This window comes from Protopterus annectens, chromosome 7.part0, assembly GCF_019279795.1.
Source record: "Protopterus annectens isolate FY-2018-M chromosome 7.part0, PAN1.0, whole genome shotgun sequence".
Classification (NCBI taxonomy): domain Eukaryota; kingdom Metazoa; phylum Chordata; order Ceratodontiformes; family Protopteridae; genus Protopterus; species Protopterus annectens.
The window spans coordinates 482,743,307-482,762,201 of NC_056739.1; the positions used below are offsets into that span (position 1 = coordinate 482,743,307).

The 18,895-nt window shown below is 43.7% G+C and overlaps 1 protein-coding gene across 1 annotated transcript in view; it reads left to right on the top strand.

The window, feature by feature from the left end:
• MINK1 (misshapen like kinase 1) overlaps window positions 1-18,895 on the top strand; it is a 1,658,622-nt gene that overhangs the window by 740,375 nt on the left and 899,352 nt on the right. The window lies entirely within an intron of this gene.

Here is an 18,895-nt window from a genome sequence, read left to right on the forward strand (position 1 = left end):
GCCAAGCCATGAAGTTACTATTGAATGGGGAAGACAGGGTCAGACTTTCAGCATAAGGGAAATGTTTTGGATCTTGTTGGCTTGCTTCTTAATTGTAAAATGAGTAATGAAAGTTTGAGGAGTCAGTGTAATTCTTTTCCAGGTTTTTCATTGTGGAATTGGTATGGATTCTGCTGGTTAGATAATCTTGGCAACCTCAACTGATAGGAAGGTAGGTTTTTGTTTGCCATGTCATGTGATCTTTGCAGCAGTACATTTTTCCACCTGATATGCTGCATTACATGATGGACATGCCCTGCTTTCACTTTGCATTTGCTCCTTTTCCAAGGGTTCTTTTATGTACAAAAAACAGTATGGTTCACCAAGGGAAAAGTGAGTACTTTACAGTAGGTTAATCTAAATATCACCTTGTGAGGTTATTCTGTAATTCTCACATGATGAATCTGTTGACAATGGTAAGTAAAGGAAACTCTATGTTCTTAGTAACTTTGGTGATATGTTGGAGTGACGGTGTATAATGACAGGCTTGGTTGCTGGATGCCATTGTTACCTCAGATGTCACCAGTCGCTAACATTTAAATGGCACAAATGTATTGCAGCATCTCTAGTTTCATACACAAATTCCTTCCTTGCACTAATTTGCTCATGTAGCTCTGCTATTGTAACTAAACGGTACCAAACTGCCCTGCAGAATTAAAAGCAAAACATGTTGACTGCCCAGCTAAATCTGTGTAAATAGAGAATTCTTCTAGTTTATCAACTCATTATGCTGATAAATCCATTTTCTTTTCTAAGATTTACAACTTTGGTGCTGATATCATGGCATATGTTAAACTTCCTCAATCCCTCCACCATAACAGTCACTACTGTAAGCAACTTTGTATTGTTTAGGTGCAGCTGACTACTGGGGGTTGCGATAGTTTCAATGGCTGGAAATCACTTTCACAAGGAGCCACTGTTTAGTTCCCATTATGGTCAGATGCTTTTTCTTGTAATCTGGTTAGGGATAGCACTAAACGTTTGCTGCCTGTATGTTTTTCTCCTCAGCAGCTCATGCTAGCAGTCATTAGTTGGGGTGGTTGTTTGCTTTGTTTCAGTCACCAGCATTAATAATCTGTGGTGTTAGCTACATTGATCAGAAGCCACCGAGTAGTAATATGCAACTACTCACTGATTGATGTTTTTTTTTTTAGTAATTGTGGAAATTCAAAGGCAACTCCTGTTGTTCACTTGGTACTCATTAAAACCAGTCTGCGCTGTAGCTAGTACTCACCAGAAGCGTTAAAGCCAGTCCACACTTGGTATTACTCACAAGAAACTGATGCTTAGTCTTCTTTTAAAGTGCTGGTAGTGTGTGCTGCTTTGGCAGGTAAGAGAGAAAACCAGAGTCTGTTTACTGATATAAGTAGGTGTCATTATGGTTTTAATCCTGCAAGGAGGGCTTATTGAAGGAGAGGGTGGCAGTGTATGTTGCTTATAGAAAATGGTGCACTAGTTCTACATAAGCGTGAGTTGGAGTTAGCTAAGCAGGAGATGGGTAGTAGAGAAAGTGGGCTGCTTTTGGCTTGAAATCTGTCATTGAAAATTACTTTGTTCATGTGTGATGTAATTTCCTTCAGTTCTGTCTCAACAGTCTTCACTTGTGTACAAGCCCTTTCATTGGGTTATTAGCTGGCTTTGCATTTCTTTAAATGGTGGCTGCTGTTCCTTTCCTCCCCTTTACAGACACTTATTGGCTTTTCTGCCTGTGTATTATGTCTCCTGAATGCATGGGCTACCAATGACTGTCATTTCAGGTTAAAATGTCAAATTCAGCTAGTCTTCTCTCCAGAATCACTATTTGAAATAGTTGGTCAAATTTCCTTATGTAGAAATGAATTTCTATCATAATGTTGCTTAACTTGCCTGTATGTTTGGCTGCCTTTGATAGAGTACTTAGGGAAATATATTAGTGTTAAAGTGTGGAGAGAGAAAATTTAACTCTTGGCAATATTTTAGAGTTTAGAAAAATTTTTCTGGTTTAGTTTTTCTTCTGAGCATACTGAAGTTGAGCCTTATCAGAGCTCCTAGTTTCTTGCTTAAGTAAACTTGAAATGTGTGTACCAGACAGCTCTACTTGATATATTCTTACCTTACAAATATTTTCTTTGACCGTCCTGTGTCTTCTGGCTATTGGGAATAATTTTTAGATGAACTGAAAGTTAAGCAGACAGGAAATTTTTTTTTTGGAAGCATGATTCTTAGATCTTGCTTTGAAGTGTGTTTAGCAACTATGATTTTAAGATTTGACCCTTAACACACTATCTCGGACTCCAAGGGGCTTCTGTGACTAAAACTAAACAGGTGCTGGAAAACATTTTAGCCGCAGGTGGAACTTTTGATTTTAATGTTCTCGTTGATTTTTCAGAAGTCTGCATTTTGTTGACTTAAAAATGCTGACATTTTTTAACCTGAACCATGTATTTTCTTAATGGGCATCCCATTTGTAAAACCTATTTGGTCCAAACCTTGCTTTGGGTATCTAATTTTTCACTTCCTTAACCCAAGGGTAGGAGACTTGAAGCCACATTTGTTCATTTCTGAGGCAAGAGTAGTGTAGTAGGGATTGCCATTGTCTGTGGGAAGTTGAGAGTTTTGTTTTGAGTCTCTTAACCCTTCCTTTCCCTTGACAGTCTGAGCACATGCCCAGAGTGGGCGAATTGCCATCAGCCATGTACTTTTACCATTATGCCTAAACTCTTGCAGACTTGGGTTACTAACTGATCTCAAGTCATCTGGGTTATAGAACTGACAAAAATATGGAGTTTTTTTTTTTTTTTTTTAACATTAAAGCTTTTGATTTTGTAGAGAAAAAACACATTTTCTCCTGAACTATACTTAAAGAACTCATTGACAAAGAAGGGGAAGATAGTCCCCACAGGATCTGAGTTTTTAAGAATTTGTATGAACATTTGGACTTGGAAGCCGAAACATTGGAGAGGAACTTACTTTAGGGATTGGCTGATTTTGTCCCTTCCGGCCTTTGTTGTGCAGCCCTTCACCTTGCATTGCAAATGCATTTTGAAGCGACAAGGAAAGTGGTCTTTAAATATTCTGATCTGTGTAAATCATTTATACCACATCGGACAGTGGTTCACTTCCCCTTTCCCAGTTTAGAAAAGGTTGATAAGGTGGTTGCAGACTGAGAAAACTGATTTGTGGGTGAACTTTTGTTGTTACTGATGACAGTTGATTTGCCGAGAAGGCAAATGCTATTTCTTAAATGCTAGAGCTTTGAATTTGCTTTTACAGGTGGATTGTTTATCGAAGTGGGCTTTTCTACTGGAAAGTAAAAACCTGGTGAATGAAGGGAGAACATTTATTCTTTTTAAACAGTGCACCATAACTTTCTGTGTGTGCGCGAGCAGGCATGTCTGTTGTGCTTTTAAAACAGTACAATGATGTGCACCTTGGATGCTGGCTTGATAAATGTTCTGGTGGATCTTTTAAGTCAAGCGTTATGTTCTGGATCACAGATGGTGACAGAGTCCAGAACTCTTATTTTAGTTTCAGCGCTCACTGAAAAATAATTTGTTTGCACCCTAGTAGACTGTTCAACTTTTGAATCTTTTGGAAAGATCCCTAGGGTTTTCTCTCTAGTTTGGAGGAGGAGCCTGCTCCTTAGATTCCCTTCCAAATTTCTCATTCCAAAGGTCAGGTTCAAGAAGAGCAACAGCTGAGTTGATAGTGGAAGCCTCTACTGCTAAAGAAATAGTGCTATCCTTGTGTTTGCAGGGAAAACCTGCAGCAAGGTCCAGCATATCACATTTCATTGTCTTCATCTTATAACTTGCCATCTAGTTTTCTTGTGAACAACTCTTAGAGATGGTACTCATTCTAGATGGTAGAAAACTTGCCAACAAGACATTTAGTTCTCCAGTGTACAGGTTTTTATTCTGAACAGAAAAATGCTGTACCCTAGAAGATGGGGCTTGTTTTGATTTCTTAACAGACTTGCTGTCTTGCAGGGATTTGGTTGTATTTCTTTTTTGAGAATCTTTGTTCTGCATTGATGGCTTCCTTTCAGTTTGTGTTTTTTGGCAGCAGAATCTTTTGCACCAATCTTCTGAAAAGGGTTCTAAATCATTTTATTTCAGCACATCTCTTCCTTCCCCTGTGGAACGCGAGTTTTTTTGTTTTGGGGCGTATGACCACATCCTATTTTTGAGCCTCTAAGTCCTCCTTAGAAGTTCCTTACCTGGAAATGGTTGTCTTTCTAAAATGGAATTTTGCAGTAAGTCTGTTGCAAACCATGATGTTTTGTCTGTGTTAAGGATAGGTTGGCATTGTCTGTACCAGGTGATAGGTTATTCCTGAAATGTCAGATGCAGCCGTTAAGAAGGTGCAGTTGATGACCTTTTTATGTGTGACACTTAGATTCTTCTAGTTTTTTGCCTCCAGCTTGAAGCCCTGTGAGGAGAGTTGTTGCCCTTCATCCCAAGAATACAACTCTGGGGTTGTGTTTCTGGTAACAAGGATTTTAAGATGGCTGCCCATCTGTTTGCCTAGAAGGCTTGAAGGACTGTTCTGGGTAGATACCATTTTAGCTTGAAGCTGCATTGAATTGAGTTATGAGTTTACTAATAAATCCAGTGAGGGATAGGTTCACAGGTAGGTACTAGGCTATCGGCCCAAGGGCCTACGTAAGCCTAGCCAACAAGGTTCCCTGGCTTATGCCACCCAAGAAAGTTATTTTCCTGTGCCACTGTCGAGCAGAGACAAGTAATCCCCAGGGTGTATTTCCTATTTCCTATCCACTCATCAAGACTTTTCTTGAGTACTAATGAAGAACATTGCTTGACATAGATGGGTAGCCTGTTCCAGAGTCTGGGACAGGAATCTATCCCTCCAGCATGTCCTGTTTATTGTGGTGACAAGGTTTAGGTCCCTAGAGCGTGTAGCTTGGAGGGATTGGGATTTCTTTAGGTGTAGCATGTCCAACAGCTCTGGGTTTGACATAGCATTATATTTTAGGCAGAGATCACCTCAGAGTAGGCCATATGCTACGGAGTAAAGCTGGAGTTTCTTGAGGCGGTTAGTGTGGGGCATTTGTTTGAGGCCAGTAATCCTCTTTGTGAGGTACTTCTGTGGCCTTTCCAGCTGCTGCAGATGTCTTATGAGGTACATTCCAAAAGGGGGATTGTACTCTATAATGGGTCTGAGTGTCGAGTAGAGGGGAACAATGACCTCTCTTTTCCTGGATGAGAACGCTTTTATGATGTGTGCCACATAGAAGGACTTCCTGACTGCTTTGGCGATTTGACTATCAAAGGAGAGACTACTGTCCACCTGGGTCCCAAGGTTTCATCACACATTCGGTGTTAAGTAGATTGCTCCCTATGTGGTAGTTCATGGGTACAAAGTTTTTACCAATGGGGATGACACTGCACTTTTTGGCATTGAGCTTGAGGCCATGGCTCTGACACCAGGCATCTGTCTCAGCGAGGCCCTTCTGTAGGATGTCCACATCATTTGGGGACTTGACTATGGCTCCTAGTTTGCAGTCATCTGCGAACCTTGTTAGCCAGAGGCCTTCTGTGTTGGACTGTACTTCAGAGAAGTAGATACTAAACAGGAGAGGTCCCAGGACGGAACCCTGTGGTACTCCACTTGTCACTGCTTTGAGGTCAGATTTGGAGTCTGCAACTTTTGTAGTGTGGGTTCTGGGTTATCACAGTTCACTCTTGTGGATGATGGCAGTCTCTGATGCTATTTTTGTGTGGGGTAGATGATGGTTGGTTAAGCAGCAGTTCAGGCTTTAGTACGCACACATGCATGCTGAAACTGGTGAAATTAGGCAGTCTAAGTTTGGAAAGCTTTCCTTGCAGCATTTCCTCTAGGTATGTAAGAACTAAGACCTCCTCCAGTGACATGGTTGTATAGTTTGTAGTTCTCATAAGTGAAGCTTGCTGAAATGTGGAAAGTTTAGTGCTGTAATGAGGAGTTAACTGCAGTGGATTACTTGATTTCATTCCATGTAGTAAAAGTTCACTCCCTCTTACCTGAATTTTGGTGGGTTGTTGCTGTTTGCTGATGGGACTTGTTTGGTTAGTACTATTAGACTTAAGGACAACCCTCTTACTTTTGAGACCAAGTCCGGTTACCTATGGTATTACTACCCCAGTGGCTCAGTGTCCCCTACCTTAGCCAGTTTGACCGGATTTGAAAATGTGCTTTTTTTAAATGTCTCTTAATGGTGTGAGTTTTGTCCTACCTTACTTTATGCTTGCTTTCTTAAGTTTACTGTTGTGTTTTCTTTATTTGTGCTATGTAATTCATGTTTTGTAAAAACATCTTAAACTTGTGGGAAACAAATACCTCATAAGGATTTCCATTCTTACTGCCTTCCTTGCTTAGGCCCAGACCACGACGTATCAGCTTGTTTAGCCTGTGCCTCCTTCAACCGACGGACTCTTAGACGTCGGTCGGAGTTTGCAGAGGAATTTTTTGGAACCGCTTTTTGCTTATAAAATGCCGTCGGAGACTCCGACTTCGCATATGGTCAAAAAACGCAAGGAAAAGGACCGACACTCGCGGCCCGCGGTTTCGGCTGAAACCATGGCTAGGTCTACCGCGAGTGCCTCTGTTTCGGCTGAAGAGTCCACGGTTATTGCTACTACTGAAACCATACCTCCGACCACCGAGGCCAGAGAGGCCCCGGCTGAGTCGGCTTCAGAACTTCCTACCGAAGCTAGTGCTCAAGAATTGTCCGACACCATACCTTTGGACATTTCTACCCCTGCACGTGGGGCAGCTGGGCCCCCAGCTTCTATGTCCATTAAGGCCTTCTCCAGGGCTAAAGCTGCCAAACTTTCAAAAGCTTTGCCTGCCAAATCTACTTCCCAGAGGCCTTCCTCCAGTTCTCATATTCTCAGCCTTGCTGAGGACCTTATATCCTTAATTAGGGGTTCCCAACCTCACCCAGACAGGGCCTCCCAACCTCCTCCAGACAAAAGGCCCAGGACTGATCCCTCTGAACCTCTCTCCTCAGATTACTCCATGGATGGATCTGATTTGTCAGACCATCAGGAAGGGGCCTACTCGCCTTATGAGGATTCAGATGCAGAAGAGTCTATTCCTTCGGCCTCTCCACCTGAAGAATTTTCCTTTGGGGAGACTTTACATTCCATGAGGGAGCACTTTCAATGGCAGGGTCAGGATTTCTCTGATTCTAGAAAAAGATTAAGGACCTTTTTGCATTTGCCCCAGCATAGGCCCTTAGCCATACCACCTGTTCTAACTGTAATTGATGATGTGTACAATGATGTCAGTACTGCACCTGATTCTCTTCCTCCGGCCCCTGCCAAACCTGACAGATATTACAGGGTCCCGGATTCTCACTTCCACCTGTATAAAGCCCATGCTGCAGACCCAGAAACTATTTCTCAGGGCCCTAAAGGGGTTGCAGCTGCTACTGCCAAAAATCTCCTACCCTCTGAAAGAGAGTCTAGAGCATTAGAGAGATGGGGAAAAAAGGTTTATACATCTGCTACTCTTTCTGCCAGGGCATTAAACTGTCAGTTCCATATGATACAGTACCAAGAATTTTTGTTAGATCAGTTGAATAAGAAGCTTTCTTCTCCGGAACCTTTAGACTGTAAATCCCTTCAGGATTTGGTACACAACTCTCAGCAGGTCAGTAATCATTTCTTAAAATGTGGCTGTGATGCACTGGAGGCTTCATTTAGATCAGCTATGACTGGGGCAGTAATTCGTAGACATGCCTGGCTGAAGGAGCAATCTTTGCCAGACCATGTCAAGGCTAAACTCCTCGATGCTCCAATGGAGAAACAAAATTTATTTGGCTCCCCTGCACAGGAGATTCTAAAAAAGGTGGAAGAAAAAGCAAAATCTGTGCAAACAGTAAAGGAATTCCTGCAGGTCCAACCTCCGAGGTTCAGCAGAAACTGGCCTACAAAGAATTGGTCCTTTCCAGACACCTCCAGAGCACAGAGGGGCAGGAACAGACGCCCTAGAGGCAGAGGTCAATCAAAGGGTGCCTACAGGGGCCGTCAGTGGCAGCCTGCCAACCAGAGGAGTAGTGCCACAGCTACAACCACTACCACGGGACAGACCCAATGACTCGATTCTGATGCCGCCTACCAGGGATCAACTGGAAGCTCCCTTGGGCGGAAAGCTGGCTTTATTCTCGAAAAACTGGCATTGCATTACAAAGGATACATGGACATTGCAAACAATAGACAAAGGATACAGGTTTCACTTCCACACTTTGCCAAAAAGGGGCGGAATGCCAAATCTTCCACCAAACCAGAAGGCAGAGGCTTTAAGACAAATCAGCAATTTACTACAGATGAAAGCTATAGAAAGGGTACCACCTATAGAGCAAGGCCAAGGATTTTACTCCAGATTATTCCTTGTACCAGGAAAAGAAAACCAATGGAGGCCTATTCTTGACTTGTCCGCACTGAACACATATCTCATTGTGCCAAAATTCAAAATGCTGACCCTACAGCAACTTCTTCCCATGTTGGGCAAGGAGTCTTGGCTGGTGACTCTAGATCTCAAGGAGGCATACCTGCACGTCCCTATCAGACCAGATTGCTGAAGACACCTCAGATTTCTTGCAGGATCAGAGCATTATCAATTCTCAGCATTGCCCTTTGGCTTATCTACTGCGCCCAGAGTATTCACGAAATGCCTGGCATCAGTAATTGCACATTGCAGACTTCAGGGAATTCAAATTTATCCATACCTGGACGACTGCCTAATACAAGCGGACAACAAGAAAAAATTGTTAAAGGACTTGGCCTATGTCATACACCTGCTACAGGCCTTGGGATACACAGTCAACATCCAAAAGTCAAGACTAGTGCCATCCCAAAGGATAACCTTTTTGGGTGCGGATCTGGACGCAACCACTCAGATGGCTTTTCTCACAGAAGAAAAACAAAAACAACTTCCACAATATTTCATGATTTTGACAAGACAAACTCAGCTTACTGCAAGGAAAGTCCTGCAGGCCCTGGGTTACATGGCATCCTGCATAATCTTGATTCCACATGCCAGGCTGCATATGAGAAAATTGCAATGGGTACCTAAGGAATGTATGGTCTCAACACAGTCACAGTCAAGAAACCATGATACCAATCATTCCATGTCTTCAAAAGGAATTCCTGTGGTGGGCTCAGGCCTGCCAGTCCAACAGAGGGTTGCCTTTCGACAAACCAAAAACAAGGCAGACCATCACCACGGACGCCTCAGACCAAGGATGGGGAGCACACATGGAGGACAAATGTATCCAAGGCCTATGGCCTCAAGGACAGCTAAGCATTCACATAAACCAAAAGGAAATGCTGGCAGTGAGGCATGCAATCGAGGCATTCAAACCATTCCTCCAGCAAGGACATCTGTTAATAAGGACAGACAACACCACGGTCATGTGGTACATAAACAAACAAGGAGGCACACATTCCTACCCTCTATGCTGGATGGCAATGAATCTGTGGAACCTATGCCTGAATCTCAATATACAGCTGCATGCCAAATTCATACCAGGAAAAGAGAATTCACTAGCAGACAGCTTAAGCAGAACTACCACGGATGCACACGAATGGATGCTGCATCCAGACATCTTCAAACTCATAACAAAGAAATGGGGAATGCCAGAGATAGATCTGTTCGCCTCCCCACTCAACCACCAACTGAAGAAATTCTGCTCAAGGACATACCACCCACAAGCCTGGAGGGTGGACTCTCTCTCTTTCAGCTGGAATGCCCTAACAGTATATGCCTTTCCACCTCTCCCATTGATGTACAAGGTTCTACTGAAGATCAGGGAGGAACAGCCAAAGGTGATACTAATAGCTCTGGACTGGCCAAGACAACACTGCTATCCGCTACTGAGAAGCATGTCTCAGGTGAATTCATGGCCTCTTCCCCTAGGGCCTCTTCTTCTAATGCAGAACAACTTCAAGACCCTGCACCCAAACTTGAAAACATTGCAACTAACTGCCTGGAAAATTCCTTAAACCCAAACCAAACTGTTTTATCTCAGAGGGTGAAGGACATTATCCTGGAGGCTCGCAGACCTTCCACAAGGAAGACATACTCAGCTAAATGGAAGAGATTTCTCATTTGGAGCACATCAAAGGGCACAGATGTCACAGTGGCAAACCTAGCACACATCCTAGAATACTTAGCAGAATTGTTCCACAATGGCTGGTCTTATTCTTCCATTAAGATTCATGCCTCAGCAATTTCAGCAGAATACAATATGGATCCACCTATCTTCTCTCACCCTCTTCTCAGACAATTTTTGAGAGGGATAAAAAATGTTAAACCTCCAAGGAAACCCCCTCTACCTGCATGGGATCTCAATTTTGTGCTGGAAAAATTGACACTACCTCCATTTGAACCAGCAGCATCAGCAGACCTACAGTTTTTATCTTGGAAAACTGCTTTTCTACTGGCAATCACTTCAGCAAGAAGAGTATCCGAGTTACAGGCATTAATGGCAGTGCAGCCTTTTCTTATTTTCCACCAGGATAGAGTGTCACTGAGAACCAATCCTACTTTCATGCCAAAGGTGGTATCCAGGGTATCCTTGAACCAAGCTATTCATTTGCCTACGTTCTTCCCTAACCCACAGAACAAAGGAGAAAAACTTTTGCACACCTTGGATATACACAGACAACTACGCTACTATCTGGACAGAACTAAAACCAACAGAAAAACTGACCAACATTTTGTAGCATATGCAACTGGGGTGCAAGGAAGAGCAATTTCCAAACAGACAATTTCAAAATGGATAGGAAATTGCATCCGCTTTTGCTACTCCTTTCATGGAAAGACAGCTCCTGAAAATATCAGGCCTCATTCCACAAGGGCCACAGCCACCACTACAGCTTTCCTACGAGGGGTGGCTACCAAGGACATTTTAGAAGCTGCTACTTGGAGCTCCGTGCATACATTTGCCAAGCATTACAATCTACCTTTATACTCCAGATCCTGAGCAGGGTTTGCAACTGCAGTTCTGCAGGGGATCTTAACTACACCATCCTTCTCTTAGTACCTCCTCCCCCAGTTTGGCTATGGTATTCTACCCATATGTTATGACTGCAGATGCATCCTTGAAGGACATAGTACAGTTTTGTACCTACCATAAATGTAGATGTCCGATAGGTATGCATCTGCAGTCAGGATTACCCACCCTCCTTCCCCTCTGTGGTATTCCTAGGGTGCTTACCCCTCTTTCAGCTATCTGGGGGAATCTATTATGGTGTATTTGTTTGATTGTATATATATATATATATATATATATATATATATATGTATGTATATATTTTGCTACTGTTTGGAACTTTCAGCATTTATCCAAATTTAGCCTTCCTAGAAGGCACCTAGCATCTGGGGCAAGAAACACTGAGGAAAATGGCGTCGGCTGATGCCTTTATACCCCAGAAGCTCTGACGTCGGGGAAAGTGCGACATCAGCCGAGGCCAGACCCAGACTTTGGAATCCGGCCGACCGAAGGGCTGCCTGAGGCAGGACAACCCATATGTTATGACTGCAGATGCATACCTATCAGACATCTACATTTATGGTAGGTACAAAACTGTACTTTTCTGAAGGGGTTTTCAGACAGACAACTCTTACAGTCAAAACGTTTTCCAAGTCGAAGACTCCTCCTAAATCGAGAAAGACTTCACTTCAGTCTCCTGTTCAAGGCCCTATGCCTAAGAAACAGATGCTCTAGATGGCTGGAAATTTGATTTCTCTTATCAGGGGTTCTCAGCCTCCTCCTGACAAAAGGCCTAGACAAGAGGAAGATTCTGCTTCCTCTGAACAACTGTCTATTTCTTCGGATTCCTCTGAGGACCAAGACTATTCCTTCTCTCCTTATGAAGATTCTGATGCTGAGGACTCTATTCCCTCAGCTTCCCCTCCAGAAGACTACTCTTTTGGGGAAACTTTACACACTATGAGGGAACATTTTCACTGGGAAGGTCAGGATTACTCTGATTCCAAGAAAAGGCTCAGAGAGTTTCTTTTACTCCCCCAACACAGACCCCTAGCCATCCCTCCTGTTTTGGACATTGTGGATGATGTCTATTTAGAATCCAGTTTCAACCCTGACTCTCTACCTCCTGCCCCAGCCAAGCCTGACAGATACTACAGAGTACCTGATTCCCACAAATTCCTTTACAAAAGCCCAGTAGCTGACCCAGAGACCATCTCCCAGGGTCCCAAGGGGGCTAAGGCTTCCATGGCTAAAAATCCAGTACCTTCTGAAAGGGATTCAAGAGCAGACAGATGGGGGAAAAAGGTTTACACCTCAGCCACTTTAGCTATGAGAGCATTAAACTGTCAATTTCATATGCTTAAGTATCAGCAATTTCTGATCTCTCAGTTAAAACAAAAGATAAACACCCTCCCTCAACAATCTGAATTGAAATAAGTACAGGATTTGTTGCACGCCACCGAGCAGGTGGGCAAACATACCTTACAGTGTGGGTTTGATTCTTTAGAGGCCACCTGCAGAGCAGCTGTCACTGGATCGGTTATACGTAGGCATGCCTGGTTAAAGGAACAAAGTCTGCCTGATCATGTTAAAGCAAAACTACTAGATGCTCCCTTACAGCAGGATGTTCTTTTTGGTGTTAAAGCAGAAGTAGTTTTAAAGAAAATGGAAGATAAGGCAAAATCAATGCAGACCGTCAAATATTTCCTACAAGTACAACCCCCTCGCTTCAGCAGAAACTGGCCAACAAAATATTGGTCCTTTCCAGCCACTGACAGGCCTCAGAGGGGTAAATACAGGCACCCAAGGGGCAGAGGAAAAACCACAAGCTCAGTATAAACCTCGCCAATGGGGCACTCCAACCCAGAAGGGAGGAGAAGACGGGTCTCAATCCACCAGAAGGCAAACTCAATGACTTACACCTCAGCTGGCCAAACGAAGCTCTGTTGTCAGCCCCCCTGGGGGGGGGGGACTAGCACTATTTGCAGACAACTGGCACATGGTCACAAAGGACAAATGGGTCCTAGACATAATTTTACGAGGATACAGATTCCACTTTCACACCTTGCCAATAAAAAGAGGAATGCCAAACCTGCCACAAAATCAAAGGGCAGAGGCTCAAAAACAAATTACAGCTCTCATGGCCATGAGAGCCATTCAAAGTGTACCAACTCAAGAGCAAGGCCAAGGATTTTACTCAAGACTCTTCCTAGTACCCAGAAAAGAAATTGCTTGGAGACCAATTCTGGACCTTTCAATTCTAAGCACGTACTTACAAGTTCTCAAATTCAAGATGCTAACACTACAGCAGCTACTTCCCATGTTGGGCAAGGAAGCATGGCTGGTAACGGACCTCAAGGAGGCATACCTGCATGTCCCTATCAGACAAAGTTGCAGAAGATACCTCCGTTTCATTGCAGGTTCAACCCATTATCAATTCTCTGCACTGCCCTTTGGCTTATCTACTGCACCCAGAGTATTCACAAAATGCCTGGCACCAGTAATTGCATACTGCAGACAGAGGAATTCAAATATATCCATACCTGGACGACTGCCTCATCCAAGCAGAAAGAAAAGACATTCTCCTACAACATCTGGCATTTGTGAAGCATCTACTAAATTGTCTGGGGTACACAGTAAACGAAAAGAAGTCAAAACTAGTACCCTCACAAAAAATGACATTCCTGGGTGCCAGCTTGGACACAATGGCCCAGAAGGCTTATCTTACACCAGAACAAGCAATTACAACTGACTCAATATTTCAAGACAATGGCAACAAAGACCCAATTAACTGCAAGAAAAATTCTGCAGGCTTTGGGCTTCATGGCATCTTGCATTCTGATAATACCATTTGCAAAAATGCATATGAGGAAATTACAGTGGTACCTAAAAGGCGTATGGTCTCAACACAGCCACAGCTTGGACACAGTGATATCTCTCATTCCCTGCCTTCAACAGGAATTTCTATGGTGGGCACAGGCATGTCACCTCAACAAGGGTCAGCCTTTCACCTTGCCCCTACCCAGGCAAACTATCACAACAGATGCTTCAGACTATGCCTGGGGAGGGGCACACATGGCAGGGCAATGCAGTCGAGGCCTATGGACTGCAGAACAAAGAAAACTGCACATAAACCAAAAAGAGATGCTAGTTGTACAGAAAGCTCTGACAGCCTTCAAGGATCTACTACAGCCAGGACAACTTGCAATAAAGACGGACAACACCACAGTAGTGTGGTACATAAACAAGGGGGCACACATTCCTACCCTCTTTGCAGGTAAGCAATAATCTTATGGAGCACAGCTCTGGCCTACCAAGTCCAGTTACAAGCTCAATTCCAGCCAGGACAGAAAAACACATTGGCAGACGACCTAAGCAGAAACATCAAAGATCCCCACGAGTGGAAGCTAGACCCACTAATATTTACAATGATAACTCAAAGATGGGGTCTACCAAATATAGACCTGTTTGCCAGTCCTCAAAACTACCAGCTGACAAAATTTTGTACAAGGACATTCCACCAACAAGCTTGGAAAGTGGACGCTCTCTCCTTCAGTTGGAAAAACCTGACAGCATATGCCTTTCCTCCATTGCCTCTTCTCACAAAGGTACTTTTGAGGGTCAAAAAGGAGAAACCTCGAATGATTCTTATAGCCCCAGACTGGCCACGCCAGCACTGGTACTCGCTACTGAAGAATATGGCTCACAGCCCTCCATGGATATTGCCTCAAATACCTCATTTGCTCACGCAGCAGAACAAGCAGATTCTACACAGCCAGATCAAAACCTTAAACCTGGCTGCATGGCAAATCAATTAAGTATCCAACCTGCACCTCTTTCACAAGCAGTACTGGATGTTATTCTAGAAGCCAGGAGGCCAAGCACCAGGAAGGCTTACACGGACAAATGAAAAAGGTTTTCTGCTTGGAACCAAGCTAAACGCCAAGATACAACACAGCCTCGTATGCCTCACATTCTGCAGTATTTAGCTGAGATGTTGCATAAAGGACTTTCCTTCTCAATTAAGATCCATGCATCAGCTATTTCAGCTCACTACGACACGAATCCACCTTTTTCAAATCCTCTCCTAAGGCAGTTCCTCAGACGGGCAAAAAACATTAGACCACCTAGAGGAGCTCCTACAGCAACATGGGACCTCATCTTTGTTCTGGAAAAACTAACGCTACCTCCCGTTGAACTTTTTCTGCAGACCTTCAGTTCCTATCTGGGAAGACTGCCCTGCTCCTGGCAATAACTTCTGCTAGGAGAGTCTCAGAATTACAGGCACTTATGGCAGTGGAACCTTTCCTCATTTTTCATCAAGACAGAGTTTCTCTACGAACTAATCCTTCCTTCATACCTAAGGTGGTTTTTAGTGTAGCTTTAAATCAAACCATCCACCTACCCACTTTCTTCCCCAATCCACAGAACAAAGGTGAGAGACTCCTGCACTCCAGGCAGCTTCGTTACTACTTGGATAAAACTAAGGCTTTCAGAAAAACTGACCAGCTCTTTGTTTCCTATGCTACAGCTTCTCAAGGGAGGGCCATATCCAAGCAAACCATTTCTAAATGGATAGGCCATTGCATACGATTTTTCTGTACCCAGCATGGGAAACCAGTTCCTCCTACCATTAGGTCCCACTCTACCAGGGCAACAGCTACCTCTACAGCCTTTCTCAGGGGGGGGTTCCTACCAAGGAAATTTTAGAAGCTGCAACTTGGAGTTCTGTACACACCTTCACCAAACACTATCACTTACCTCTTCATTCTAAATCCAGGGCAGGCTTCGCCACTGCAGTTCTGCAGGGCCTCATTGCCTCCACTAACCCACTATGATGCCTCCACCCTACCTTAGCTTTGGGACTCTACCCAAGTGTGATGGCTGCAGCAGGGTAACACGATGAACATAGTACAGTTTTGTACCTACCATAAATGTAGATGTTAGAGTGTTCACCCTGCTGCAGTCCAGGTTACCCTCCCTCCAAACCCCTCTGATCTACTGGCTAAATCTTTGCTATGCCTTACTGATGTATTTGCTTATAAGCTGAAGGGACTTTTTGTCTGTACAGTGTTCACACCTTTTGGTACTAATTTGGATCACCCTTTTGTGGGCACCTGGCATCTAGGGCAAGAAAAACTGAAGAAAATGGCGTCTGTTGCAATATGTATACCCCTGGCGCTCTGACGTCAGGTATGAGGCGATAGCAACTGACGTCGGACCAAGACTTTGGAATTCCGGCCGACTGCGGGACCGCCTGACGACAGGATAACCCAAGTGTGATGACTGCAGCAGGGTGAACACTCTAACATCTACATTTATGGTAGGTACAAAACTGTACTTTATTGCACATCCATAAAATAAGCCCCTTGATAGGCTAGTTATGTAACAGTAGTCCTAATTCGTTTTTCCGCAAGAGTTCAGCAGGCTAATGGAGAGCAGAAAGAAACTGTTTAGTCTGGTAGTCTTACAGTGCAGGCTTCTGTAGTTTTTTTTCCTGATGACAGGTGTGTTTACAGACCACGGGCAGGATGCATTGGATCGCTGGAAATCTTTTTGGCCCTGTTGATGCACCGGCATTTGTATAGATCCTCCAGAGGTGTAAGGGAGGTGCCAATGATTTTTTCTGCCGACCTTACATCTCACTTGAGAGCCTTCCAATCCTGATTGTTACAACTCCCATACCTGACTGCAATGCTGTTGGTTAGGACACTTTCAATGGTGCCCCTATAAAAGGTCTGAAGTATGGTGCTTGGTAATTTTCCCTTCCTAAGTTTCCTTAGAAAGTGCAGGCGTTGCTGAGCTTTTTTGACTGTGCTGGATACATGGACTGACAAGGATAAGTTCTCCATGATATGGACACCCAAGGACTTTGTGTTCTTGACCCTTTCCACTGTCACCCCTTTCATCACTAGAAGTTTGTGTGGTACTTTATCTTCTGAAATCAACAGTCAACTCATTTGTCTTGTTGACATTCAGTGCTACATTGTTGCTGTCGCACCAGACCAGTAGTTGAGCAATCTCTTTCCTGTAGGCCTCCTCTCCGTCTTTGACCAGGCCTATAACAGTGGTGTCATCTGCAAATTTGATTTCTGTTTGTCTCGTGTGGCCATGCAGTCGTGTATCAGCAGAGTGAAAAGTAGAGGGCTTAAGACACACCCCTGTGGTACTCTTGTGTTCAGGATGATACTTTCAGAGCTGTTGTCTCCCACACAAACCTTTTGAGGCCTTTCAGTAAGGAAGCTCAGAATCCATTTGCATAAATGAGTTTATGCCCAGCTGAAGTAGCTTCAATATCAGATTCTGAGGGATGACAGTATTGAAGGCAGAACTGGAATCGATGAATAGCAGTTTTTGCCTTCTAAGTGGGTCAGTATTCTCATGGAGAGCAAGTGAGATGGCATCCCCTGTACTGCAGTTTGTCCTGTATGCAAATTGCAGTGTGTCCAGTGTCACAGGTATGATTGAGGCTATATGATCTTTGACCAGCCTCTCCAGGCACTTCATTACCGTCGAGGTTAAAGCAACTGGTCGGTAGTCATTCAGAGTTGGCTGTGGTTTCTTTGGTAGAGGAGTAATAGTCATCTCCCTGAAGCATTTCGAACACTGGCTAGATGGAGTGAGGTGTTGAAGATATCATTGAGTACTGGAGCTAGTGCCGTCATACATTCCCTTAGTACCCTGCCCATGATGTTGTCAGGGCCAGCTGCTTTCTTCGGGTTGACACGTTTTAGTGTTCTGGTCACAGTGATGTATTGAAGCTTAATAAGATTAGTAAGCATAAACATAATCAATCTAGAACAGTAAAATATAAAAATGCATCCATCTAATATCTAGCAAATATCCATCCATGTGTATTAGTGTGCTAAAAACTAAGCTAACAGCTCAGAAAAAAATGTCAGTGCTTTGGCACACGTGTGGTTGGCTGTTACTCTACAAAGTTGCAGAAGCATTTCACTGGTGAGTGGCATGTACAAAGTGATGTCACGTTTGAATGAATGACAGAAAATTTCCTTTGTGAGATGTGAACATGCTAGATGTTTTCTGGAACACTGAAGCTGCAAATTGCACCTACAGGAATGATTTCTTTCTTTAACACTGTTGCAGTTTTCCTTAAAAGGATATTATCTTTCCAAGGGTAGCCATACTTCTGGAGAGAATACCAAGGACTTAGGCCTGCTGAGGCACTATGCATAAGACTTGTATCCTGCATCCAGGACCACAAGATACACAAGTGACATATGGATAGGACCTCTGAGCAACTTTGCCAGCAGTCTGAATGCTACTTTTTGAATTTGGTCTGTCAAGTTGTTTGCATTGTTTGTTACTGAGCCTACTGCAGATAAGTACCTCTTGAGGTACTTCACCTTTTTGTTTTTACTGTTTTGCATGTCCAAAAAGGGGCAATGTGAATGTGGGAGACAGAATCTCTATCAAAATACACAAGTGCCTTTTCTGCCTAGTTGCAACCACGGTCGTACTCTATTGGTCAGACTTTTCTACCCAAGACCCTTCATTGCAGTTTGTCCTCCCTTTGTTTACCTAGGGAACCAATGTCTGAATTTACTTGTAGAGGGAACCATGGCTTCTGAATTTGCCCACCTGTACATTTAGCCACCTCTTAAAGTCGAAAAAGATTATTTTAGACACTTGAGCTGTCCAGACTGATGTCTCATTCAGGTCTGATGAAGAACTTGAGGAATGTCTGGTTCCCACCACCAGCTCCCTCAGTCATGACCCAGTTGGAGGATGACACTGGGTTGCTCTCTCACTGCTACAGACAAGGGGTAGCAGCAGTGGATTATTTTTGAAGGGCCTAGGGAATTCCCCAGATACTTGTTAGGGAAGAGGTTCCTGGTTTCTTCATTAAAGTTT